We start from the raw sequence: 27551 nt of genomic DNA, 5'->3' as shown, positions 1-27551 counted from the left end.
TGTTGGCTTGAATGGATTGCATCAGGTCCTGGCAGGGTAAAGCTCTCTCCTCCAGCAGCCAGCCCGAACCCTCAATATAAAACCTGAACCTCGCCTCCCCAGCTCACCCAAAATGACCAGAAAAACAGCCCAATATTTCTCCTAGCCCCCGATTTCCCAGAGGTGTGGAAACGACGAGTTTTTTCACCCAATTGCTGCCTGATCAAATTGGCAACATGGGACGGGGCTGAGTCAAAGCATAGGACAAGGGCGGATGGATCAAGGCAAAAATGAGATCTAAAACCTGAAAAAATATTGCAAAGCTGAAGCCTGTGTGGGGACTTGAATTTATTCCTGCAAAGCCCCAATGATGATGGATAGGGTCATCGTTTCATTTTTGATAGGCAGAAAAGCTGCCCTGTTCAGCTGCGGATCTGACAGGACCTACTTGTATATGTCTAATATAAAGAACATTTCCTGCAGAGATTCTGGGGCGCAGCTCGTCTTTCTAATTCTCTTTAGCAGATTTGCCTTTATTAGACATGTAGATTTGTTTGATAGTTAAATTACGCTCCCTCACTGCCATATTTTCAAGGAACTTAATCTGTTACATTAGCTGCTTGATGCCTGTTTTCTGTGGGAAAGGGAAGAAAGTGGGTTATCGATTATATAAACACATAAATATTAATGCATTTGTTCGCTTTGGAAAAAGAAGACGAGACTAATGAACACACACACACACACACACACACAATCACTGGATTTAGCAAACAATATTGAACGGACAGCTACTGCATATAGGGAATGGAACAATAAACGATGCATGATAAATCAATAAATGGGAGCAGTGGGTCTTCTCGGAATATGAATTCAGGCTGCTCCCAGATCTGCGTGTGCATTCTTTAATTTTGATGTATATACATTAGTACGTGTTTACAATGCTGATCTCTGCCAAGGGCGATCTCAAATCATAATGTGTTTATATAACCAAGTGCTGCAGAAATACTGACTTTAACACACACACACAGGAGAGAGCTAGAGCGCTACCTCAGTAATAGTTTGGAACCGGGAGGAGGGGGAGGAGAGGGAAAAAAATCCATTTGGAAACTAGTTAAATACAACTAGAAATTAAGCTGTTTAAAACCGGGGGCATGAACCGTGAGACAATAAAGGCTTTAAACGTGTATATTTATTGTTCTGGAGCCCTGAAGCATTACGAGGTTTGCATGCAGGGTTATTATGCAAACATTGAGAAACTTAAGAGCGACAGAACAAGGAAAAGGCACAGTGAGCAATGAAATCAAATGGCAAAGCCCAGCACCAATCCAGCAGCCTATGTTTTCACCAGCAGCCTTTAGATGCATTTTCGCAGTGTTGATGTAAAATGGTGCATTCTCTCTTTCTCTCTTCTAATGTTATTATATTGGCACCGATCCTACCAAAGTAGGTCTGGCATGTTAAAAAGTAAACATGTAATATATGGGAAATAAGCTCTGTACAGTATGACAGTTGAAACCTGATCTGTGATAAAATTACAGGATGTTGAAATTACTAGTAAGCTATTTTTAACGCTTTCGCAACATTTCACCTCTAGTCACAGCGTCTAGTTGAAACAGGATTACTCTAATGAAAATTATATTCACATGGTTGAAGTTAATAGTATGGGGGGGGACTAGGGGTGATAAATGTGGATTCTCAGTGACTTGAGGCTTAGAGCATAGATTTTTTTTTACATTTTCATAATGCATGCGCTCATTTCAGTGAGATTAGAGTACTTAACATTATCTAAACCACATTTAAAAAAACATGGTGAAGTAATAAAAGCAAGATCTAGCTTGTTTCTATACACAGAGAAACGAAAGAAAATGGCAGATCCTCAAATTACAATAAGAAATAAAAGCCCCTGCCAAAGAACTGAAAGCTGTCGAAAACTATTTTAATAATTTAAAGTAATATTACAACTCTGCCAGATGTAGGAGGCTTTATAACCATTTACACTGTTCTCTTCCATTCTTCAGCACAGCCACGTTAGATGATCTGTGGGCATCACTCTTTAATGAGCTTTTCTCGAAATTTCATCTGATCGTTATAGTCTATAGTGTAGAGAATATGGGGTTACTGAATTAGAATATGGGGTTACTGGATTAAATGACACTTCATTGTTGCTTTCCTTTACTGTGCAGTAAGTATAGTATACATTTAATTAAGTTAACCTACTTTAGCTATCTTTAAATAGTATGCCTATAGGTGACTAGGGGACATTTAAAGATTGCTTTAACATTAGAGGTGACTGATACGTGTATTAGGCTGTGCACTGTTCTGGTAAGCATCGAGTGTAGTTGAAGTAAGCTTGTTTTAAAGAACTTGGGTTGCAGTATTTTGACAAGATCATATTTAAGATTGACTGAGTCAGTTTCCTGTATAAGCAATGCAGCAGCATTTATGCAGGAAACCTCAATAGAAAGCCTCCGGGCATTCCTCTATTGTATATTAACCTCCCCCCCCCCACCAATGAACAACGTTTTACAACAGCTGAGCAACTTCTGTTTTGTTTGAAGCTGTGGTCTCCAAGTGTCTATAAGATACTTTATCTAATTGGAAACACTGTATCACTGTCTGTTAAAGGTAGGAGCTCCACAGTACTGCATGCTGCGTAATCCTTGCAGGGAGAAAAAAAATCCGTGATAAGGTTTTTCTGATGTTAACAATTGCAGTGCAATGCCTTGGATAGTTCTGAAAACCTGCAGTCCTGTAACCAGATTCGTGCTGCAGAGAACCAACCCCTAGACATAGTGATAGCCTCCACCACCCCAAGAAACTACCTCAAATAAAATCTTGCGTCCAGTTCTGTGAATGGCTTTTAAGAGTGTATCTTAAAAATCATGGTATAAATCCACCTCTACTTTACCTTCCCTTAATGTGATGCTTGCTACACACCTGTAAATTATCTCCTCTGCAAATATCCATACAAAGAAAGTTTCAATTAAGATAAGTAGATTGTATTGAAACTGTTCTTTGAAGTAATGTAGTTAATAGCCTGTTTGATTTCTGCTTGTGAAAGAGTAATAACGTGTATTCAAGGCTCCATCAATCACAGAGCAGATGTAAGGCTTCAGACACTGACACCCAGGGGAAAAGAAGCAAACTCCTGCAGTGCAGGGTCTCTCTACTAATGTAAAGTAAATACTCATAAACAGATTGAATGGTGTAGGAAGACAATCCATTCAGGACAGTTATAATCATGAAAGCAATTGCTTTATTTATCTATCAAAGCCTGTAGCCAGGCTTTTCTGAATATAAAGAGGAGTGAAATAAGCAGTTTTTGGTGTTTATATTCCCAGCCATTTTTAGTCTGTTTCCTGGTCTGAGATTCAGTCACCTGCAGCATCATGCCTCTATTATGATTTTCCTATATATCTAAAAAAATTTTAAAAGTCCCGTGTCAGCTTTTTAACTGCTTTCTTGGAGAAGTGGGGAGGATAGTGGGAGAGGGGAACGTTATTCAGTGTGTCTGTGAACCGCTTCATAAAGGAACTGGCGGATTAAGTTAGTTGCAAAACCAGCAGTGAAACAATTAGGGGACCTTCATCTGTAATAAACACTGTCATAAAAAGTACAGTGTGCAGAAATTGCACCTTCCTTGGAAAGTGCAAGTGTCCCGCCCTCCTTTCTTTCTCCCCACTTTTTTATTTTTATTTTGCAAGAGAACTGAAGCATTTTTGACCTTGACTTCAATAATACTTCATGTTTTAGTACTTTAGTCAGCGGTTTATCTACTAATTGCTACACACTACCGCATGTGGCTTGAATCTGCAATAGCAGCCTTCTTTTATTGGTGAGTGAATGCCTTGATAAAGCCAGGAGATTCAAGCTGGCTGTCCCCCCCCCCCCCGCCCCTCTTCGCTGCTAAGAGCTGCTTATTTTTCCAGCGACACAAGAGATGAGAAGAGAAAGAAAGCAAGTTGTCCCGTACTCTCCATCCATATATCAGGCACGTCAGTGGGTCCGATCGGGGGGGAATACAAAGAGAAAACATATTGGGGGTAGCCAGGGCCTTTCGCAGACGTAATGCAGTGATTGTAATCCTACTGGCATGGCTCCTTTCGCGTGTGCGGGGCTGGCGCTAAACCATTGTTCAGACCCGCAGAAGCTGTTCCTCAGCAGCCAGCGATACTTCTCTGTAATGATCTTCGATCTGAAGCGCTTCTCCCTCCCTACCCGCCCCCCGCAAAAGGCAATCTGAGCAGATACTTGGACTGGGGAATTTGTAAGCTTGATCACAGCTGATAATAGGATGTGTTTTACAAGCCAATCCCTCTCCGCAGCAATTATATTCCAGCCCTGGAAGACAAAAAAAAATCAAACCGCTGTCCTTATTAATGACTATTATTACGGCAGGAGTATTTACATCATGATCCAACATAACCCAGGGTTATGCTAATGAGAGGCAGCAACAAGTCTATTGGTTCAGGGGAAGAAATCAGACAGGTTACAGTACTCTGGTCATTGCTTTTCTTGCGACTCCTAGCGCTCAGAGTTTGTGTAGCAGCAGGGCTGTGTTTTGGTTGGTTTGTGGTTTTGATCTCATTTTATTTATAAAGCTTATTTGTTGTAGCCAGCCTGGTTATCCAGTAAACTGCTATTTTCAGACACTTACAGCTTCATGGAAACATAGCTTTTAGTGGCTGTTAATCGATCCAAAAGAGGGTCTTAAGATTTTTTTAAATTAAACTCTTTTTCACTGCAAGCTTTTAGGGGGGCAGAAAATATCTTTTTCTATATCTTCATACAGCCCCTAGAACAATGGGGCTCTGATCCTAACTGAGGATTTTGCATGTCACTGCCATACAAATAATAGAAAATAATACACTTCTCATATTGCAAGCTTTGGAGGGCAGGAATGTCTTTATCTTTGTGTTTTTTAGGGGAGCTGAGCTCACTGTTGATGTGTATTAATAATAAACTTCTCTGTAACTCCAGTTGGCTGGTTTTGAATTAACCAGCATGGGGAAGAGGTCTTTCTGCTTTATACTGTGTGTGTGGCTTTTGTTTCCTGGCCAGGGATGCCTTTTTAAGGTTTAAATATAAAGCTTTTTAAGAGGCAAATTCTGCTCTCCAAAGTGCACATGATGCTCCCCATGAAGTCCATGAGTACCTTGTGTGCACATCCATAGGCAAAACTTGCCCCAGTGGTTCTGATGTGGCAAGCACTTATGCACATGCTAAACTTCCATGTCATAATGCCATTGGCTTCAATGAAACTATTCACATGCATCAAGTTAAGCACATGCCTAAGTGCTTGCAGGATCAGAGCCTGGGTGAGGGCAAATGTATGATTTTGATTATATTTGGTTTAGAAATAAGTGTTCCATGTTTAAAATCATATGTTGTGCACATGTAGTACATTGCTTTGATAAAATGTAGTGTAATGTTTTATTTGGGACAACAACTAGAAGTCTGAGCATCTCAGTTTTGGATTGCAGGATACTGCAGGAATTGATGGGGGTGATTTTTGTTCATGGCTCTCATCCATCTAACTCTGACCTGAATTAATACCTTAGCATGGTGCTAGAGGGCCCTATTCTGTCAGAAGCCCCATTCTTTGAAAACTGAGGTTCTGCCTACTTGTGGTCAGTAAACTATAGAAGTTAGTGATGGAGGGAGACACTAAAATGGGCTAAGGACTGAGGATGTTCTAGTGCTGCTTTCTATGTGTAATTGTAAGGCATGGATGATGCTGAGTATTTGCAGGTTGTTGTTATTGGTGATGAAAAATAAGGAGCAATTTCTACATATCTAAGAAGATAAAAGAACAAAAATAGGAGTGTGTGCCTGGGCTTTCAACTAAAAGGTGTAATATTATGTGAAAGGTAGCTGCAGCCCTTGGGTTCCAGGTATGTTGCCAATATGATCACAACAGTTATGCATCTATTAGATCATCCAGTTCATATTCCCCCAATGTAGCATACTGCCTAAGTAAATTCCCTTTGTGGTATTAAATCAAGCCACTGAAAATCCCAAAGCTGTACTTGTAAAAGGAGCTGGTTGGCTCAGGTGTCTTGGACTGATTCCAAGATGGGCAAGTTGGTATTATGCGTACCTAAATTCCCCTGTAATTTCACTTGGATACAATATTATTAATTCCCTGTCCAGCTTTTCGTAGTGTTGCCATGCCCTCATTCCAGCTGCTGATCAGTTAGGAAGGTTTGGTTTCCAGGAATAGGTCTGAGGGCAGGTCTACACTAAGGGCAGGGGTCGAACTAGGGTACGCAAGTTCAGCTACGTGAATAGCGTAGCTGAACTCGAAGTACCCTAGTTCGAACTACTTACCCATCCAGATGCCGCGGGATCGAAGTCCGCGGCTCCAAGGTCGACTCCGCCACCGCCGTTTGCAGTGGTGGAGTACCGGAGTCGACCGGAGCGCGCGGGGAGTTCGAACTATCACGTCTAGATTAGACGCGATAGTTCGAACTCCGAGAAGTCGAACTCACCGCGTCGACCCGGCAGGTAAGTGTAGACTAGCCCTGAGAGAGAAATGAACTGACACGAGATACTATATTCTCATCAATTTATTTCAAGTAGGCACATCTTTAAGCAGAGCTATTTGATGACAAAAGCAAAGCGCACCTTATAACTCACAGATCTAACATACCGGAACTCTGGTAAACCGTTCTGTGTTCAAATGGTCATCCCGAAAGTTTCTCTACCCCGCTACTTCAACTGATTTGTAACTCCACGTTCTAACTCATCTGCATGACTGTCACTCACAATCATCACCTTCCCGTTCCCTCACCCTGGCATCAGGAAATGCCACATGAGCTGTGGGCCAAAATGACAGGCTTTGTCTTGTGCAGGTTTATCTCCATCTGTTTGACAAAACAAAAGGAAGCCCCCTGGAATGTAATGATTCTCTCTTTTAAAGATAATCACAACCCTTGTTTGAAATAGGCCTTCCAAAGCAAGGAGTCTGGCCTTTGCTCTTCCGGCTGGTAAGGAGGATCTCCTGTGATGACTGCAGACCCTTTGCCAAACTTGCTCTCTCTCCACAGCCCCCAAAAGATTCAGGGAAGGAAGGAAGGTCTTTGAGCAAATGCACTGGATTGGGATTCAAGAGACCTGAGTTTAGTTCTCAGACCTGCCACATACTTCCAATGTGACTGGGGCAAATCACTTCATTTCTCTCTGCCATTGGTAAAATGGGGATACTATTCCCCTTCCTCACAGGAAGGGTTAAGAGGATGCATTAATTAATGATTGTGATGAACTCAGATACTAAGGTAATGGAGTCTAAATAAGTATCCACACAGATAGTAGCAGTGGCCATATTAACTTGACCAGAACTTTGCAACCTTTTCTCTTATATATGGACTTTGCCAACATGATTCCTCCCATTGTCATGGCTAGGTTAGATTGTTGTAATGAGTTCTGCAGGGGGCTGCACCCTGAAACCACTTGAAAACTTCATGTGGTGCAAAATAACACTGGTCACTTCAGTGGTGCTTCTCCCAGGGAGCATGCTGCACTTGTTCCCTGAGCTGCACTGGCTTCCAGTTCATTCACTGGGGAAATTCAAAGAGTTGGTTTTAACCTACAAAGCTCTAAATTGTTTGGTTCCTGCACATTTCTATGACCCCCTCTATCCTTATCTCATGCATCTGGTGCTCAGGCTAACAGCCTTTTGACTTAAATAGAAGGGGGCTGGAGGCCGGGCACTTTCAGTGAGGGGTCCTTGAACATGGTTCTTGTTTCCCCTGTTGTTTTTCTAGAGACCAAGACTTTCAGGTCACACTGGAGAGCTTTTTCACTTTCCCAGGTTGTTAGGTTCTTTGGGGGAAGGGTTGAGTCGATAGGGAAAGTGATAGGAAAGCTTAGAAGTGGGGATTTAGGGTGGGAGGGGAGCTTTAGTGTTGGATGGGCACATTTCATGCTTTCATTTCTATTCCATATAGCTATCTCTTATGCGGACCTTACGTGGACAAAGTGGGAGAACACCTCTCACTTTCATTTGAATTGCATGTAGCTGATACTTTTTCTGTTAGAATCTGGTGCTTGTTACTAGTGAGTGTTGCCATCTTAAAGGGGCAAGGATATTTTTTAAAGGGGAAGGAGATAATGCAAGTGAGAGAGATGTTGTTTTTAAATACCTTTGAGAAACTGGGTGTGTATGTTAAATTTGCCCACACCAAACTTGCATTTCTGCTGCATTTTCACTCTAGGTCTCCCTGACCTTGGAAGATTTATTGGGGTTATGGTCTCACACAGATAAATTAGCCTTGGACAATTGTTAGAAGGTATTTGGCACAAACAGGTTTTTATTTGATTATTTGTTTTACTTCAGGCAGGTTGATCTTCTCGTTCCCATCAATATTTCTTCAAAAAAAAAAAAGTAATTTGTGAGCACTTCAAGAAAACCCCAAATCTCCATCCATGTTTGAGTTCTTCTGACTCTTTTGCATTATCTAAGTAAGCCTAGAAACTTGTTCTACATTCCGGTCTGTTGGATTGAGTCTCCTTCAAGCCTCTCTTGCTGTGGAGCATCTGCCAAAGATCAAAGCCAAGGACCAGCCTCTACAACATCTCCAGATTTTGGGAAAGTTCAGCTCCAAAATTCACAGCTGATCCCATTTCTATTAAAGGTTAATCCAAAATAACATCTCCAAACACCTTCAAATGTGGGGTTGGCCCAAATTTTGTAGGAGTTTTATCTTTCAGGATGCAGACCCTTAATGGCAGATTTAACACCAAAAGTGTAATGTACTGCATTGTATTCTAATTTAACATACACAGTCATACCTTACATGAATGCATGCACTCATGGATGAAAAATGTGAATACCTGGTATCAGGTTATTTTGCAATAGCATTTTCCCTCATAGATCCCTCTAGCATTTTCTTTTCATTGTGTCAGACTAAAAAGCTGTCCTTTTAGAAATGTTGTGAGCATTGCCAAATTGAGTTTTTGGAAGGCCCTCTTAAAGGGATACCATCAACTTGAAAAATTACACACTTTTCTGAAAATGCAATACTTACTAGCAGGCCAGATAGTGCTGCTCATGTGTGATACTCCTCAAGTAGTCCCATTGATTTAAATAATAGTTATTAGTAACACCTAAATAACTGTAACTGAAAGAAGTAGGTGAAAATATATGTCTGTCTATCTTCTTCTAGTTTGTTTAGGGCCAAATTGTGGCTCAGCTGGCACTGGGGCTACACCTTTCCAGCTCATCAGTACCTGCATTAACAGTAGCAAGGTGAGCGGGGTGGAGGATCTTCACAGGTGGGAAGGAACGGGTGGATTGAAGTGGGACTAGAGAGGGTTTTGGCTCCGCCATTCCAAAATGCAACTAGCACAGCTGTGCCAGTATACTGGGGAACAGATGCTGTGTTGAGTTGAGACCCAGGGTAGTTGACTCCCACCCTGTAGCAGCAGGGGAACTGGGAGGGAAGTTCCTCTTCACACAGTGCCCAGTCAACGAGTGGAACTCCTTACCTGAGAAAGTTGTGAAGGCTAGGACTATAACAGCATTTAAAAGAGAACTGGGTAAATTCATGGTGGTGAAGTCCATTAATGGCTATTAGCCAGGATGGGTAAGGAATGGTGCCCTAGCCTCTGTTTGTCAGAGGATGGAGATAGATGGCAGGAGAGAGATCACTTGATCATTGCCTGTTAGGTTCACTCCCTCTGGGCACCTGGCATTGGCCACTGTGGGTAGACAGGATACTGGGCTAGATGGACCTTTGGTCTGACCCGGTACGGCCATTCTTATGTTGCGATTTTCTGAGTTGATAGTGACAGTGTCTTTTTTAACCAACTCTATTTGTTCTTATGACTGTAGACATCCTGTTTAAGTTTAAAATGTATTTAACATTTCAAATGTGGTATCAATAGCATCTGTCATGGTGCAATAGAACATTTATTCCCAGTAACAAGAGACTATATATTCATCATTGCACTGTTGGCATAAGTTATATAGACTTTTTTTTTCTAAACTCCATACACTTAAAATAGTTTGTTTATAGCAAGAATTTAAATTCCATGTATAATCAGAAGTTGGATTTTGTCCTGCAGGCACTGGCTAAATTTCTTTGTATGAATATTTTGTAACTTTCTCTGGCCAAAAGAAATTTGCAAACTGTTGTAATGTTTCTGCATTTTCCTTTGCACATTCCAGGCTTTTACTTAAGCTTCTCATAAAAGGCTATTTTCAAAGGGTCGGGGGAGGGGAGGGAGAGAGAAACTACAGTGCAATGAGTCAATAAAGTAATGCAAAACCATAAAACATAGCAATGATAACGGAAGATCTGTAGATTACATGAAGGAAATAAGATAGGGTACAGACAGCGTAGTAGCTGGAACTGAATACATAAAAGCCAAAATAAGACTGTTTATTAAAAACAGTCAAAGTTGAACCAAAAAGCATTTAAAGTGTAAATTTATAAAATAGCTTCATTTTCATGGCTTACAATTAAAAATATTTGTGGTTAGGAATGGTAGGAGACAGGAAACAATTTTAAATGGAAGTCTTCTAAGCCCATTTTTATACTTAGAATGAAACCCGGCCGATATACAATCCTAAGCCTTGTATGTTTGCATGTGTGGAGGCTTGTTGCTTTATTTCATTTATTTATTTTCTGGTTAGAGCATTGCTCTCCCAGGGATTTAAATTGTGGAGGAGCTTTGGGGAAAGTGCTCAGTTTGTTAGATCAAGGAACAATCAAGTTCCTGAGCGCATGAGACCAGAGAGAAGGGCATGATCCAAACCACACATTTACTTCATTGGGCCTTGGGCCAGGCGCTGTGTCATGGAATTCTTCAGATCACAGTATCAAGCACTGAAAATTCATGAGTCAGGCTCCCCCCAAATATGATTGATTGTTTTAAGACAGACAAGTACATTTAGCATTTTTTATTTACCCTCTCGTTTTTGAGCCTTTAGGCATAATGTTTTCCAGCTTTTCTTTGCAACCAGGAGGATTAAAAATTTACTTTTCTAAAAACCATGAATGCTGAGAGTCTCATATATAGTTACATGACTCCCAGAGCTGAACACTGTGACACTCGAACTTAAATAACAAGAAGTTGGCAACATAGCAGTGTACATGAAAGTTTCTAGGACTGGCAGAGTTGTTGAATGTTCAAAGTTAACATAGCCCATAACAACAGATATATGTCACCATTCTGAATATGTGAAATTCTTAATATGGGCTGGACCCTCAACAGTTTAACAAACTGTTTACTTAGCCCTATGCAAAAATTAAGCTGGGGTACTCTCCCCATGCTAAATGAAGACCCGTTCCCTACAATAGCACAGGAAGATCACTCAGCTAAAATAAAATTCATGAGGTTTCCACCTGGCCAGCTATTAACCAAGGTACACATTTGAGATGTTATTAATGTGGGTTGATGAGTGTTGCTCCAGAGAGACCCATTATGGGCAAAAACACAAATGACATCAGAGCCATAACTCATAAAAATCAAGTCCCTAAATTACTTGCGAGAGAGACGTGAAAATACAAGTGGGGTTTCAGATGCTATCAAATAACTTTCTGTCATACCTTATTAATACCACAACAGCTCATAGAAGCAGCAATATTATCTAAAATGTCATTAATAGTTATATAATTATGTTCATGTAATTATATTAACATTTTGTTCATACAGCCTGAAAAAATGTGATTAGACAGCAGTTCTGAAATGGTGATATTCAATCAGGTATGACTTGTATACCGGCTCAGAGCACAGACCGCTAGTTATGTAAAATTATGCCTTGTTATGTGTGGCATTAGTGTGGACGACTGTGAAAAAGAGACAGAGCGAAGGCCACTGAGTTCATTTTATCTTGAGCTGCATGAGCTGAATTGTCATTTCAAAGCCATCACTTTATCCAATAAGCTATCCGAAGCTTTTTCTGTTTCTATAACTACAGAAAACATGCTAATTTCCCTACTGAAAATAGTTGCTCTTTCACAAAACCCAGACTAAAACCTCTTCAATGGAAACAATAATAAATGCAACCAAAAAGTTTTTTATTCATAGCTCACAGAAAGGAAGTATGGCTGTTATGGCTTTAAATATCATTGCGTTTTCTAAATGATGCACAGGAAACATGCACACCAACCATTTCACATTCATCTCCTGTCAAATAATTTACCTCAAACTGTTTTAGTGTGTGTGTATATATATATATATATATATATATATTCCTCTGCCATAGGGACAGCTTGGAGTTGTAAATATCATCATAAGAATCCCATGCCATATTTACTTAAGTCAGTGGTCAGAACAAGTTGCTACTCTCACTTTGCCAGGTTGCAATCAGTGTAAGTAAACAAATTGTCTTCTTTCCACTTAATTTTAGCCATAGAGGTTTTTATTCAGAGCAAAAGGAATACTCAGTTTTTATGAATTAGGTTGATCACAGAGGGAAGCATCAGTTACGGGTGATCAGATGTCCCTAAGTAGAAAGCCACAATTCTAGAAATTGGAACAATTCTGGGAGGGAAATATGGGATTCTTTGCTGGTGGAGTTATGATCCAAGCATGGGTTTTCTCTTTCTCACTGGCCCCCAAATGGAGACCCTGGGAAGGGAGTTCTCATTTCCTTATTAATTTGGAATGGTTTTGCCACCATTTTGTGTGCCTTTGGTGACATTTTCATTTACCCTTTCATTTGGGACAGAACTCTCCCTTTAAATTTCCATTTTTGCTTACTTCATCACATCTGACCTTGTGGTCATTGCGGGCGATTCACTCCTGCTTTCGAATCTGCCTGTAGAGTCCTGATTACATTAGGAAATGGACCTGTTGCTGAAAAAGGTTCTCAGCAGGGGGGTCCCCTTGGACTAGTTCTGGAAAAAAATTTAAATACCAGTGTAGAGAGAACAGGCATGTTTTCAGGCACCACTATAGATGGTATGAATGAGACTTGCTTCCACCAAGATTTCCATTGTGCAGAGGCTTGCAGGAACCCACTGCTTGCAATGTCTTCATATACAGTACTTGTACAACACCTTGCATTTACACATAAAAGGGATGTTACAAACAGTCTCTGTAATAGATGGTTGTCACACCTAAGAGCTCAGATCTGGCTGATTTGGTGCAATCTTCTACAGTGCTTTATTCCCAGTGAGAACAGGGAGACACAAATGTTGCAAGCTGCAGAATGTAAGCTGGTCCTCAATATCATTCCACAGTGCAACGCTTCACATATGGAAACTATTCACAAAATCTCCTGTTCTCAGCAATGGTGTTGGATGCTAGAGCTGGTGACATTTTGTGTGTTAAAACCATTATTGTTGCCAAAAAATTGAGATTTGGGTCAACTGAAACAATTTGTGAGTTTGTGTTGATTTTGACAAACTGTTTTGGTTGGCAAAAGAAAAAAATCAGAAGTGTTAAAGTGGTTCCTTTCAGCATTTACAAAATGAAATATTTTGACTTTTCATTTTGGAAAGACTTTTTTAAATTTCCCTAAATTTTAATAAAAAAATAAACTCAGAATTGAACAAAATGTTTCTTTTTGGAATGTCACTGGAGCCATGTTGGTCCCAGGATATTAGAGAGACAGGATGGGTGAGGTAATATCTTTCATTGGACCAGCTTCTGTTGGTGAGAGAGACAAGCTTTTGAGCAACACAGAGCATCTCTCTCACCACCAGAAGCTGGTCCAATAAAAGATATTACCTCCCCGACCTTGTTTCTTCTTGAGTCAGCTGAAACTTTTCAACCTTTTTAGTTAACCACAAATTTCAAAACATTTGAGTTTCATGTTGACCTAAAGCATTTTTTTCTTAGGTTTTTCATTTTGGTAGATAAACAGAAAAAGTGGTCGTTTGCACAGCTTTACAGGGCACTTTGAGTCACATGCTTCTGTGTCACAGATTATACTATACAGCAGGCACAATGGCTGTAGAATTGATCCTACTTTGGCCACCAGTTGGGTTTGAACTTGACCGGCAGTACTAAAGCCTGATCCAAAGTCGACTGAAATCAATGGAAATCCTCCTATTGACGTCAATGGGCTTTGGATCAGGTCCTAAAAGCATGAGCCTTTACTACTTGAGCTGAAGGACTGAGTTCTCCAGCTGGCCACTGTAGAAAACTCTTTTGGACCACAGTCAGTGGGGGACAAAAAACCACCATTCTTGTTGTGAGTATCAGCTATCAGGAGTTCCTTGTATGGAAGCACCAGAACTAATCAGCTGTGATTTATGACAAATATCCACCTACTTTGAGAGTTGACCAGTGCACTCTGTATATTTTCTGTAAGCCTCTACTGTGGCTTTTATTTGTTCATATGCGCAACCAAGTACTTGGGCACACTGTGTCTGAGGCTTTAATAGTCAACATAAGTGCTATCTAAGGGAACAGCTCAGCTTATGCCCACTAAATAGCACTTAGTCACTCAAGTAGTCCATTTGATTTTAGTAAGACTACTCTCATGAATATGCATAATGGTTGTAAAATTAGGGCTTTAACAAACAGATTGTTCCAGTTCTCAAAGGAAGGTAGATGCAGGGGTTTGGATCTCTGTAGGCGCCTATATAAGCTATGCATGTAAGGTATTATTCTATTTAACACACGTTTTTCCCAAGTTAATCTGTGTCTATACTTAGAAAGCCACTGGGTTTCAAACATGGCTTTTCCCTTTGCCATGGTGAGAATGGATATCCCCCTGGCATGGGTGGAGCCAAACACCCACTGTAATACAGTATGGTAGACAGTAGGTCCATCAAGAGTCTGATGCATCTTTCTTACAAACAGGTGACCTTGGTTGAACCAGTCAACACCAGCAGGATGCTAGTGTTCAACCATGGTTGACGGGGGTGGGGGGGAGCTGTGTTTGACAACCAATGTCAAATATCGTTCTGTTTGTAATAAAATACAAGGCCTAAATGTCTTACTGTTTACAGTCCTCATGGGCTGTTATGGTGAAGATTTTTTTTCCATAAGAAAGGACACTCAGTTGGAATCAAATACCACTTAAATATTAAACACATGACTAACCTTACTGTTTGGAGTAGATTAATTAAATCAAAAATAGGAACATATGGGACCCCCCCTCCCCCATCTGCCCTTTTAAACTATACAGTGTCAGTGCTGAGAGACGAAACAAGAAAAGTCAAACATGTACTCCTAATAGGAATCACAATTTTCATAGGGAAATCCCAAGAGAAGGTATGGGGAAGGTGGAAGAGTTCAGGACTTTCCAGCTGAGAACATTCTTGTGCTGCCCTCAATTTATACTTATCTTGTACTCAAAACCATCTCCAGGAGATCATGTTTAATACAAAGATATAATGAATTCTATCTTATTGCTGGACAAATACCCTGTGGTTGGTTGCAATTGATCTGGTCATGTGTTCCTTTTATTCTTAGCAAAAACTTTAGAGTCACTGTCTATCTATGGTACGTCTATTACCCCCATTTGTCTGGCGTGCGAGTACCTCTCAGTGTTTCACATATTTATCCTAATAACACCCCTGTGAGGTAAGGCAGTGCTATTATTCCCCTTTTACAGATGAGGAACAGAGGCAAAGTGTCTAGCCCAAGCCCCTAGGAGTATGGAAATGAACCCAGGCCTCTTCAGTCCCAGGATAGTGCTCTAACCACTGAACTTTATGGAAGTTTTGTTTGAAAAAGGACTTCAGGATCTGGCCCAGAATAATGAAAGGGTAACTAAAACAAAGTAAAATATCAGCTCGGCACCTGCCTCACCCCCTCCCAAAATCTCCAGGTTATATCCTGCATGTGCTGGGGAACAGACTTGATAATCTAATAGCTCTTTTCTATCCTTGAGTACTATGATCCCAAATGTTGGCAGAATGATTGATTGACATTGCTGTGCCTTTCACTAAACCTTAGTTAGAACCAGGTTGACATGCCTGGCTATTTTAAATAGATTTTTAAACACATCATTTACCTAATAAATACCAGAGACTGTGCAGAAATAATTTTCCATTCTACTGGTTCATGTAAGCTTGTCAAATTAAACCACTGGAAGTGAAATGAAATTGATTTGTAAATCCAGCTCTGCTAAACATACTATGCTCTCCAAGTACAGCTTGCATGGGACATGTAAACCTCTTATACTGAAGAAAGAATCTTCTGCTTTCTCTTTTGTAACACATTTCTGTTCTTACTGAAGAAGACTTTAGGCACTTTCCTAGGGACAGAAGGGTCTTTGAACTCTAACCACTATGGAGCCAAGCCTTTGGAATGATGGACTCTTTGTAATCTTCTGGAGAGACGGCTGCTCTGGCTCGTCTTGATTATACCTAACCTGATTTTAACTGCCCTGGATATCCTGCAATGATACAGTTGCATAATCCTACGTGCATACATTTAAAAGGAATGGCTAGAGGAGGTACTCAAAGGGCAATGTTGAATAAGGAGATCCCACCAGAAGAAACGTTCATTTTGGGAACGCAGTGGAAAGGCATCTTTGGGTCAGTAATGTCTACACAAGAAAAGTCATTGGAAAGATTTAGGGCACAATGTTTAAAAATGACTAGTGATTTTTGAGTGATTCACCTGAGATATCTTAAAGGGGTCTGACTTTCATAAGGTGCTGAGTACTCAGTCTGAAAATTAACCCCTCTTAAAACATCTCAAGTTCACCACCTAACAGTTGAGGCACCCAACTCACTAGGCACTTTGGAAAAATCTTAGTCTAGACATACTTGAAATGTTAGGATGAAGGTAGGTGGCTCCCTGCAAGCATGTCTCTGATCTATGGGTAGTCATAGACCTCACAAAAGCTGATGAGCTTGTTAGCCCCCTTCCATTCAGGCTCAATGCAGGAAAAATTAAATAGGGGTATAGTTGGTGGAGCTGTGTGTCTGTGTCATAAGCAGTAAGAAAGACAGGAAGAGAACCATGTGTAGTGTGGCCTTGAAAGAAAGCCCAGAGAGAGGTTTTTGGGTAGCGTGCTAGCTAGAAAGACAGGCTTGGAATTATGAGCAAGGAAACTGCCTCCTGTCGCTTCATCCCCTACTGTGTTCAGAGAAACAGGACATTGTGCAATTTATTTACAAGGAAGAGAGATTTTATTAAAGAAATCCTTGACTCCATCATCAGTTTCTCCTTCTAGCAGGAGCAACCTGCAAGACCCTGAATATTGGTTAATCTCTTGGGCCAAAAAGGGTAACAAACTTTCTTCCAGTGAAGATAAAATGAACTTTAATGGCAAATCAGCATGTTCTCTGTTAAGGTGTTTTGTCTCTGAGTATGTTCCAGTCCCGGAGAAAGATGATCTTGTTTTGGACTACATAAATATACATTATAATTTATTATGATGTTGTCTTTCTAGTATGGCATCTGTATCTTACCTTTTACACTGCATTACTCAATCTAGTGGACCAGAACCATCCCCGGTATAACTACACTCTCCTAATCTCTAAAGCAAGTGGAATTATGCTAGGGAGGAGCTTGGCCAAATATTTTTTAAATTGCCCTCACTTTCTGGAATACTGATATGCTTCCATTTCTCATGGAGGAAAGAAATTCCATAGACAACCTGCATTAATTTCAATGCATTCATTGTTTTAAAAAATAAATCAAAATGAACCCAACTTTTCAGGGTGAAATATTTGTCTAAGATTAATTTTCATAATTCTTTCTTGTTAAATTTAATCCAGACCAAATTTGTCCTTGCAAACTATACATCTTGACATGTGGTGTCACAAATATTATGTAAGACCTTTATCCCAACAGATGGCCTGATCTCATACTCACTGAAGTAAATGGTAAAATTCCCACTGATTTTAATGTGTGTTGGGCCAGGTTCATAGTCAGCAAGGTTCTTCTGGCACCTATCAACTCTTTTTCAATCTGCTTTCTAATGGGAACGGTATAGTACATTTAATTTGATTTCACTTTGTATCATTTATCTGAGTGGGACTGGATTCAGTTAGATTTTGGATTATTTTATTTGAAACTAATATACTCCAGAACTGCCATCAGCACTTAGAAACCAAGAGGTTGCAAAATGTTGCATTTACAGCTCTTCTATGGCTTAGGAGGCAAAAACCTTAGTGCAGAGGCAGTTGGACCAGCAAAAAAGGTCCTTTGGCAGTATAGCTTTCTCCCTTTGGAGAACTGGTTTAAGCTACTGGCAAAATAACTCTCTGCAGAGAGGGCTTGCTGGTATATTTCTACCAGTATCTCTCTACTGGCAAACACCTTCAAATGTAGATAAGGGCCTTCGGTTGGGCATAGTTTAACTACCACCGTTTAGTGTACTTTGGAAGTGGGGCTTGTCTTGAGGAGCTTTTGAGTGTTATATTTAATTAAGGTTCTGATTAAAAGTTCTGTTTAAAGATAACAAACCTTGTTGTTTAGAAAAGCATAGGGGATTCCCCCAGAGACCTGACCAACATTCCTTCACCTATTGTAGAACATTATTGATTAATCAAAGGAAATGCTCACAGCCATTGCTTGCTAGATAACGGCTTTGGCATTTGCCTGCGTCTAAGTATTTACTACTTTATTGATATGTTATTTATTTCTTTAAGTAGTGTTGGTTTCACATAATTAAACATCCAAAGTGCAAATACAGTGGCTAAAAGCTACAGGAAGATCTGCACAGAGCTAAAATCCAACAATAAGCTTTAAAAAAAAGTTTTTAACAAAACATGGTGAGAAACTTTAAAGGCACCAATGTATTATCTGGTTATCTAGATACTGATGCCTCTGTCACATTCATACTGATTTGAAATCTATCTGCAAGCAAAGGACTGTTTACTTATGAGATTTTTAATAAAGTTTACAAGAAAGACATCTCTATATTAACCTGGGCAGCTAAGCAGTTAAAATAAGGCAAACAGAAACATTAGCAAACTTATTGTTTGCTCACAGCAACAGATCTCCAAACATTAGCTCCCAACAAACCTCATCTTTCCCCAACCCCAGATTTTGGTACCCCCCACTCAGACTGTGTAAGACCTTACTCCAGGAGAAAGCTGGTCGAAAAGATTCTGTTGAAACTGTTGTTTTTGATTAAACACTTCATTTTGCAAAGAGTGTCTGCTTTCCACAGAAAATGTCTAGGTTTAATTAAAAACCAAAAAACATTTTGGTCAAAACCGGCATTGGACCAACCATTGTTGGTTTTGGTTTTTCAACTTAAAAAAAAATCAAATCTTTCTGAGGAATTGTAAGGCCTTTAGGGGCAGGGGCCATCTCCTGTTTGTACTGTGTCCAACACAATGGGGCCACATTCTTGGCTGGCCCTTTATGCCCTACCATAAACATGGTTATTAAATGGAAAAAATACCAAGCAGGTTCTGATGAAGGCAGGGAAGCAGGTTCTAAAGCTGAGAGCCCTTCATGGAGACTGCTCTCCTGCCAGACTCCTCTCTTTTAAACTGAGCAGAGTCCAGTGTGAACTCAGCTGATCTGAATTATGGCAGAGGGAGAAAGCCATCTCTCAATAAGGTAGCTCCTAAGACATTGAGGTTTTGTCTAGACTAGAAAAAGCAGTTGAGTTTAGGTCAGATTTAACTAATAGGTGCTAGCAAAGCCAGCCTACAGCTAAACACAGGGAAACATTTTGTAGCTTGATTTTAGCTGGTGGAGTTGCAGCCTTGGATAGACTAGAACTTGGACCAGCTAATGATAGTGACAGGGTATTCCCCTGCATCTAGGAAAGGAAAAAGGTCATGCTTAGGTTATGCTTAGCTAGCACATGTTCTATAAGCCCAGTTTAAACTCAGCCACTTTCCCTAGTCAAGACAAAACCTCAAGAATCAGATTAAAAATCAACTTTTAAATTCCACCCAGAAATCAATAGGTATCCAGTGCAGATAAGATTTAAGATTTATTGTCTTTTAATAATCCCTTGTTGTTTACAACATTTTTAGAAAGCTCCATACATTACGTCAAATGTGCCATAAAACAATCTACCCAGCCTTAAAACAAGACAGTCACCTCATGACCCCAGCTGCCCCTTACAGATCATGAACAGAACACAAATGGGGGGATAACTGCCAAGGTAGCCCAGGAGGGGTGGAGGAGGAGGGAAGCACAGAGGTGGGGTAGTTGTAGGGGCACCCCCTAGAATGGCATGCAGCTCATCATAAGAGCGGCATGTCTGGGGCTCTGACCCAGAGCAGCCGTTCGCCTCTCTGGTTCTTTGATAGGCTTCACGTGGCACTGCTGTGGGTCCCTGTTATGACCTCTGTCCTTCATGCCCTTGGAGATTTTTTCAAATATTCTGTCATTTTTGTCTTTTGGGATGGAGTTCGGATAGCATGGATTCATCTCCCCATACAGTGATCAAATGCAGTACCTCCCACTCGGTCCATGCTGGAGCTCTTTTGCGATTCTGGGACTCCATGGTCACCTGTGCTGATCAGCTCGCTATACTGGCCAAACAGGAGATGAAATTCAAAAGTTCACAGGGCTTTTCCTGTCTACCTGGCCAGTGCATTTGAGTTGAGAGTACTGTCCAGAGCAGTCACAATGGAGCACTCCGGATAGCTCCCGGAGGCCAATATCGTCAATTTGCGTCCACACTACCCCAAATTTGACCTAGCAGGGTCGATTTCAGCAGTAATCCCCTCGTTGGGGAGGAGTACAGAAATCGATTTTAAGAGCCCTTTAAGTCAACAAAAATAGCTTTGTCGTGTGGACGGGTGCAGGGTTAACTCAATCTAACGCTGCTAAATTCGACCTAAACTCGTAGTGTAGACCAGGGCTAAGACACAGACAGGCTGCCCAATACCCAACCTGCCTGTGGACACCCTGAACTAGAAGGGGTCCCCAATTTGACTGCAATACTATCACACAGTGTCGAAGCATCATAGCCAAAGCACCATTTTAAGGAATGTTAGGAATATCAGCAGCAATGTACAACAGCATGGCATGTCCACCAGGTTTACCCAAATACCTGCTGACTGAACTGAATCTCTGGGTGCCTCTTCTAAAAGTGGGGTGTTAGACATTTTATACTGTAGGTCCTAACACAATTGCATCTGCCTCCCTTTATATAATTCCCTTATGAATTATAATTTATATTGTAGTAATGCTTACTAGGATTGTGCCCCATTGTGCTATACAAACAGGGCTGGTTCTAGGGGTAGCAGGCAGGCAAGCAAGGTGGGCCCCTGGACATCAATTCTTCCAGGGGGCACTGAACTGCTGCCCCATTTTTTTTGTTGCACTGTCGTTTGAGGGTGTGTGCATGCCAACAACGTTTTCTGCCCTGGCTGTGTACCAACATTAGTAAAGAGACAACCCCTACTTTAACTAGCTTGTAAGCGCCAACCAGGGCAAAGAGGATGGAGCTAAGCTGTTCTCAGTGGTGGTAGATGACAGAACAAAAAGCAATGGTCTCAAGTTGCAGCGAGGGAAGTCTTGGTTGGATATTAAGAAAATCTATTTCACTAGAAGGGTGGTGAAGCAATGGAATGGGTTACTTAGGGAGGTGGTGGAATATCTATCCTTAGAGGTTTTCAAGGTCAGGCTTGACACAAAGCCCTGGCTGGGATGATTTAGTTGGGGTTGGTCCTGCTTTGAGCAGGAGGTTGGACTAGATGACCTCCTGAGGTCTCTTCCAACCCTAATATTCTATGATTCACACACAGAAAGCACCATAGTCTGGTGTCTGACCAGTAGGCTAGAGAGAACAGTGACAACTGCATATTTAACTCTTAAAGATGGCAGTGAACTTAGGACAGGAGATTGGAGGAAATGGGAGGGCAAAGATGAGGGATCAGAAGGAATAGCGAGTGGAGAAAAGAATGGTGATAGACCAAAAAGAAGAAATCCCTCTCTTTCCCTCCCACCAGCCCTATTTTTTATTATTTTTTTAAACTTATTTTCTCTACCCTTTGTTCTCTGTCCCTTCCCCATCTTTTGCTAATAAAAAGAACCCTTCCTCAATCCCCCGAGATACCAAGCAGACAATAGAAGGAGCATGATCTGCCCTACACAGCAGGTTCCAAACACCCTTCCAGTCCAGAGGGGCTCAGTGCTTTGATGACTATGGTGGGATTTGCTAGGGTCCCTATGGGAGTCTTAATGGGGGACTCAATGGGAGCCAGGCACCTAACTCCCTTAGACTCCTTTGAAAATCCAAGCCTATGTTCCAACTCTGAGAGCATCTCAGCTATTTGTTTAAATGGGGTATATAGTGAATGGAAGTTTACTGGGACTTGGGGCCCTTTGAAGAAAGGGAGAATTAAAAGGTCAGATTCTGCTACTCTTGCGCTGAGCACTACCATGCTCACAAAGAATCCATAGAAATCAATAGGCTTATTCATAGCACAGCTAACTGCTCAGCTGCGAAGCTGGCAGAATCTGGCCCCTGAATGGGGGATTCCAGCTCTGAGAGAACACTGCTAGGTGGGGAAAATTCAATGCAAACAAACAATTTGGTTAAAGTGAATGTTATAAATGACTCAAATAGACTCAGTGGCTGGGATTTTCAAAAGGTCCTTTTAAAATGTCATAGCTAGATGGCAACACCCTAAACTCTTCTTCACAGTCAGTCTAGCTTCACCTACTAGTTTGGCATCTTTGGCCTCTTCTGTTTTTAAGACCATAAGACAGGTCTTTAAATCTACAATATGTTAATGTGGAATGGACCACTGTGCACAGTGCTTGATGTTTACCCTTTCTTCAACTATCCAGATTTGTAGTGCAAATTAAAAGTCTATAAGGCCATGACATGTTGTTCAGTCCCCAATGCCCCAAAATAAACGGTTTCAATTATGTTTCACCTCCACCCACAATATTAACAGCCCTTCCAGTTGCTTGCTAGAACTATTACTTCTTAGGCTGCGACTGTCACAGCTTTGTGCACGTATGCTTCCTGTGAATGTCCAAACCTACGCAATACCACAAGCTCTGTGATGTGACAGCATTTGAAACGGGTAACCTATCAAACCAGAAATATTGGGTCTGGTGGTAGGGAGGGGGAAGGAAAGAGTTGGTGCTTTTTAAAGCTAATAAAGTATGTGGGTGTGGCTTGAATTGTTTCACAGACATAAATGTAAATAGCCAAAGAGATATTTCCACTCACCTCTATACTGATTTTTGATAGTTTGTGAACTACAGCTGAGTGAAATGATCCTAACAGAATCTGAAATAATAGGAGAGTTGCTTGGTTTCAGCTTTTGTTACGCACTTAACACCATCTAGGTTTGTTAGAAAGTTTAAGTTTCATGGATCTTTCCTACAGATATGGGCCCAGTTTCATCCCTGGACTTAAGAAACTGTAAGGGGGTGGACTCATTCCTGTAGTGCCTCCTGCTGGTTGTCTCTGGGAATTAGCTCTTCAAGCATCCTGGAGTGCCCCCTGCAGGCTGGTGATCTGCCTTACTGCTGGCCACTGTGTCCCTCTCAGGACCCCGGTGCCCCTTTCTCTGGGTTGCTGCTCCCCTGGCAGTACCCTACACTCTGGATCTCCCCACCCAGGGGAACCCCCACCCACTAACCCCACCTCACCTCAGTGTAAGACTAGTGCCAGTCACCATCTCCCTGGGGCAGACTGCAGTATATGCCACTTATCAGAGGCAAGGTTGGGTTGGACTTGCTGCCCCTCTACAGCCCCAGTACTAGTCTTAGGCCCTCAGCTAGGCCCACAGCCTGGGGCTTTCCTAGGCCAGAGCTCCCCAGCTCCTTTAGCCTTCCCCCAGCCCTGCTCCACTCCCAGTACCCTGCTCAGCTCCCTAGCAGCCAGGCCCTTCTCGCTCTACAAGCAGAGAGAGTCCTGAGCTTCTGGCTGCCCTGGCCTTCTTATAAGGCCTGGTTACTCTGTTTGGGGTGTGGCCCCAGCTGCAGCCACTTCCCCCAATCAACCGGGGCTTTAGTCCCTTCCCCAGCCCCAGCCATCTCCCAGGCTGTTTCAAAACCTGCAGGGCAGGAGCAGGTAATCACCCCATTACAGCAACCATAAAGTTTACAAGATGTCAGTTAGGAGACAGATGTTGTCCTAAGGTTTCACTGTGAAGTCAGGGGAAATTTGTCCATTTTGACCGAGTTTTGCATTCGAAACCTAAAATTCAAAGCCAAACTTGGGGAAACAAATCCCCTCAGGGACCAAACCCAAGAGAAACAGTCCCAGGAACCACGGGAAGCAAAGCTGCTGAATATCATCAAAGTCTCACTTATATAAAATGAGACCACTGGATTTGTGTGTAGCTGAGGGTGCACTCCCAAAAGATCTCAAACATAAGGCAACCTCTCCTGCAGCAGGATCAGTGCACCTGCCTCAGTTTCCCCTTTCAAAGTTCCCAGTAACTCCACAACAGCTCACTTGCCTTAATAATGCCCCTCCTAGTTTATTATCAAAATGCAGACTAAATAATCCTCAACATAAGTCTTAAACATAGTCCATTTCCCACACCTAGTGGATATAGTCCTTAAAACCCTGCTATTCCCAGCAGGCACCTCCCAGCAGCCTCTCTGCTGGGAGCCCTTCCATATCATACTCTGGTGTCTTCTGCCTTATCAGTCCTCTTTTGTCCCTCTGCCAAGACAGCCCCCACAGCCCCTCTAACTAGAGTGGAACCCCACTCTTCCTAGTGAAAACCCCCATAGCCTCTCTCACACCCAGAGTTCTCTCACTATTCTCCTACAGCCAGCTCTCTGGCATGGAGTTATCATCAAGTAAGCTCCTCCAGTGCAACTCTCTGGTCCTTGGCTACAGCTCTCTAACTTAAACATCACCACTCACTGCTGCTCTCTGCCTTCTTCAGCTCTGGCCCTCTGTCTTTCAGAAGTCAGCCAGCAAAACCACACTTGCTTGCTTACCTGCCTTCCTTTCCCCCCCTGGAGCTACCTACAGCTTCTTTTCAGGATCTTCTACAGTTCCCCTGGTCTCTAACAGTTCTTACCTGCTCTTGTCCTGACTAACTCAGCCAGTACTATAACCTTAACTCACTAAGTCTGACCCCCTTTTGGTCCTAGGTGCTCTCTTTTAAGCCCACCTGGGGGTCAGCTGACTAGTCACAAGTAAACTTGCCTCTTTGCTCTTAAAGGGCCAGTGCCACCCTGTGATAGTATCCCTATCAGAACTGACCTCTACAAGAGTGCCCCAGTTGGGAAGCTTGGAGAGTTGGACCCTAAATATTGCATCAGCGCATGCAAAGGCATACAACCATGACATCTCTCAGCAGGCACTTCAATGAAACCTGTGCATCTGTAACCTGAGAAAACATAACAAAATGAAACCTGTGCTAACCACAATATGACTTAAGAAAACATTATGACATTTCTAGGCTTTAAGCAACAAAATAAACAAACAAAAAATTAGGGGACATGGGCCTGTTCCTGCTCCTTTTGAAATCAATGGCAAAATTCCCATTGGCTCCAGGGGGAGCAAGATCTGGCCCCACTGTTGTTCAACTTTGCTTCCAGGCTGTATCCCTGTTTTTCCAAGACTCACAAGAATTTTAAATTTTGGGTTTGAATGATAGTTTATTTCTGGCTGACCTGCTCTGTTTGAACTGTAATGTGTTTTCAACTGTTGGATTTATTTTTAATCTACTGTATTAGTGCACAAACTTAATCAAGAACAAAATGTTACCAATGCTGTTTTGTTCCTACATGCGCATATCAGTTCAAAGTTCCCTAATTTTATAAAGATCTGCTTCTGACATCTGACTCATTTCTGAACATTAGTACATTCTTTTCACTGTAAATATACTGGGGGTGGGGAAATGGGGTGGAGAAGAGACAAACATGAACTCACATTAAATACAACTCTCTTGCTTATAAGAAATACTACAGTGCAGATTTTAACAATTAACATTCCTGCCATGTATGCAGCGATGGATGAAGCTAATACATTTTTTTCAGAACTCCTCACATTTGGTTTATTTTCTATTATTTGATGTCAGTGGTGGGTTGTGACATTCCTCTTTCTCTCCCGCCTCCCCCATGTCCCCCCGCTATTCAAAGAACAAGATCTTATCTCTCCCTCCCCAATCCCCTTCCTTTACCCCATGCCTATTTTTCTGAAACCTGACTTTCAGGTCAGCATGCTGGTAACAGATTAATTTTACACTGCAAGAAACACTAAGCAAAGAATTTCTGCTTTGACATATGAGAACCCTGTTATAATAGTACAGTTTTTCTAAATTAAATATTAGGAGAAATTAAATCCAATTGTGGTTCATACTCCTATGGAAAATATTTCTGTTCAAAACAGCCCTCCATGATATACGCCTAAGTAAGTGAAAACAATAAATAAACAGTAAGTTAAAAACCCAGATTATTCAGATTTTAAGGTTTATAACGAAAAGTGGGTTAATGTTTCATGCCTAATAATAGATTACTCCTATCACATTTCTAAACCTTGTTTCTACCAGCTTTGAAGTTTGGCCATATAAAGGCTGTTTGTAGAACCACACGAAAGTTAAAGCAAATATTACTCAGAGTGATTCATATGAGCAAGAATTTGCAATGAAGGAAGAGGGGTTTTTGTGTCTGTATCAAAGGAAATGAAATGTTTGCAATATTTTCCAGCTGATAAATTTACTAAAACATTTTAAAGTTACGTACTATGAACATTGCTGACATAAACAGACTTTGACGTGAAACAGATTATGTTAGACTCTGTGGGGGAGGCAGAATTAAAAAAATTCCTAGATTTCACAAATTGCCACAAGGTCGCTGCAATCCTTAATTAACTGAATACATTAACAGAAGCTATAACAGAGATGTAAAAAAGAGAGAGAGAGTACATTTAATCCTGTGTTCTTCGTTTACAGACTACCCTTTGAGAATGAGTAACCTTATTTTCTTTTTAAGTATCTATTTACCTTTTTGAGCTTTGCCTAGCAAAACGTTTTTGCATTGTTGCAAAATAAATTAATGTGTTGCTAGTTGCCACACATTGGCAGGATTTCTGCATAAAGAATGTAAGCAATCTATCTTTGTGTTCAAGATATAGTTAATCTGGCAGTTAAAATACTTTGGAAACATTTTGATGACTTATCTAGAAAAGTAGCTTTGCATTTTCAAAGAAAACTCAGAACTGTATGCAGGGGAAGATAAAAGATATATGAAGTGTTTGTTCTAAGCGATACTATTCATTTAAAGATCATAATGTAACCCCACCCAAGAAATTATTGTGGAAAAACAAGACAAATCTCCTTATATAGCTTTCTGACACAGTCTTGATTTGGAAACAAAATAAGTACATTACTGTTATAGTCTAATGGATTGCAAGCTGCTTTATTAGAGTCAGCTGAATCCTGTTTTGCATAAAAAAGAACTCTGTTTGCTATCAAGAACACATTTACATTAATAAGACTTTGACAAAGTAAAATAAAATTGCATTAAGATGATGTAAGTAGATAAGACAATGAAATCTTTTTGAGATAGTTTTGGCACACCAATTGCAGTCAAATCCCTACAGGAAAGAAATGTATTTTTTACACCAAGTGTCCATGTGTTTTAAAGTTGTAGAGTGGCCAAAATTAAACCTTTGTTTAAAATATTTCCAGGAAGGAGGAAAAAATGGATTTTGATTATTTCCCCTTGAAAAGATAGGATGTCTGATAAATTACAATTTTATTTTGCAATAATACAAACAAGTTTTGTTCTCCCCCTAGCCTGTA

The 27551-nt window shown here is 41.0% G+C and overlaps 1 long non-coding RNA gene across 2 annotated transcripts; it reads right to left on the bottom strand.

Moving 5' to 3' along the window:
• Positions 1-4188: 4188 nt before the first annotated feature.
• On the bottom strand, positions 4189-24894 carry LOC123374886. 2 transcript variants are annotated; one of them, XR_006581236.1, is made up of 3 exons: positions 24822-24894; positions 23006-23065; positions 4189-4320 (listed from the first exon to the last, which is right to left on the bottom strand). It is a non-coding gene; the product is annotated as an uncharacterized LOC123374886 (long non-coding RNA). The 2 variants fall into 2 exon arrangements; XR_006581235.1 differs by lacking the exon at positions 4189-4320 and adding an exon at positions 20290-20345 and having other exon boundaries at positions 24822-24866.
• Between the last annotated feature and the right edge of the window lie 2657 nt (positions 24895-27551).

This window comes from Mauremys mutica, chromosome 7 (assembly GCF_020497125.1).
Source record: "Mauremys mutica isolate MM-2020 ecotype Southern chromosome 7, ASM2049712v1, whole genome shotgun sequence".
Taxonomy (NCBI): Eukaryota; Metazoa; Chordata; order Testudines; family Geoemydidae; genus Mauremys; species Mauremys mutica.
Note: the sequence above shows the minus strand (reverse complement) of the source record. Positions and strands in the feature narration are given on the sequence as shown.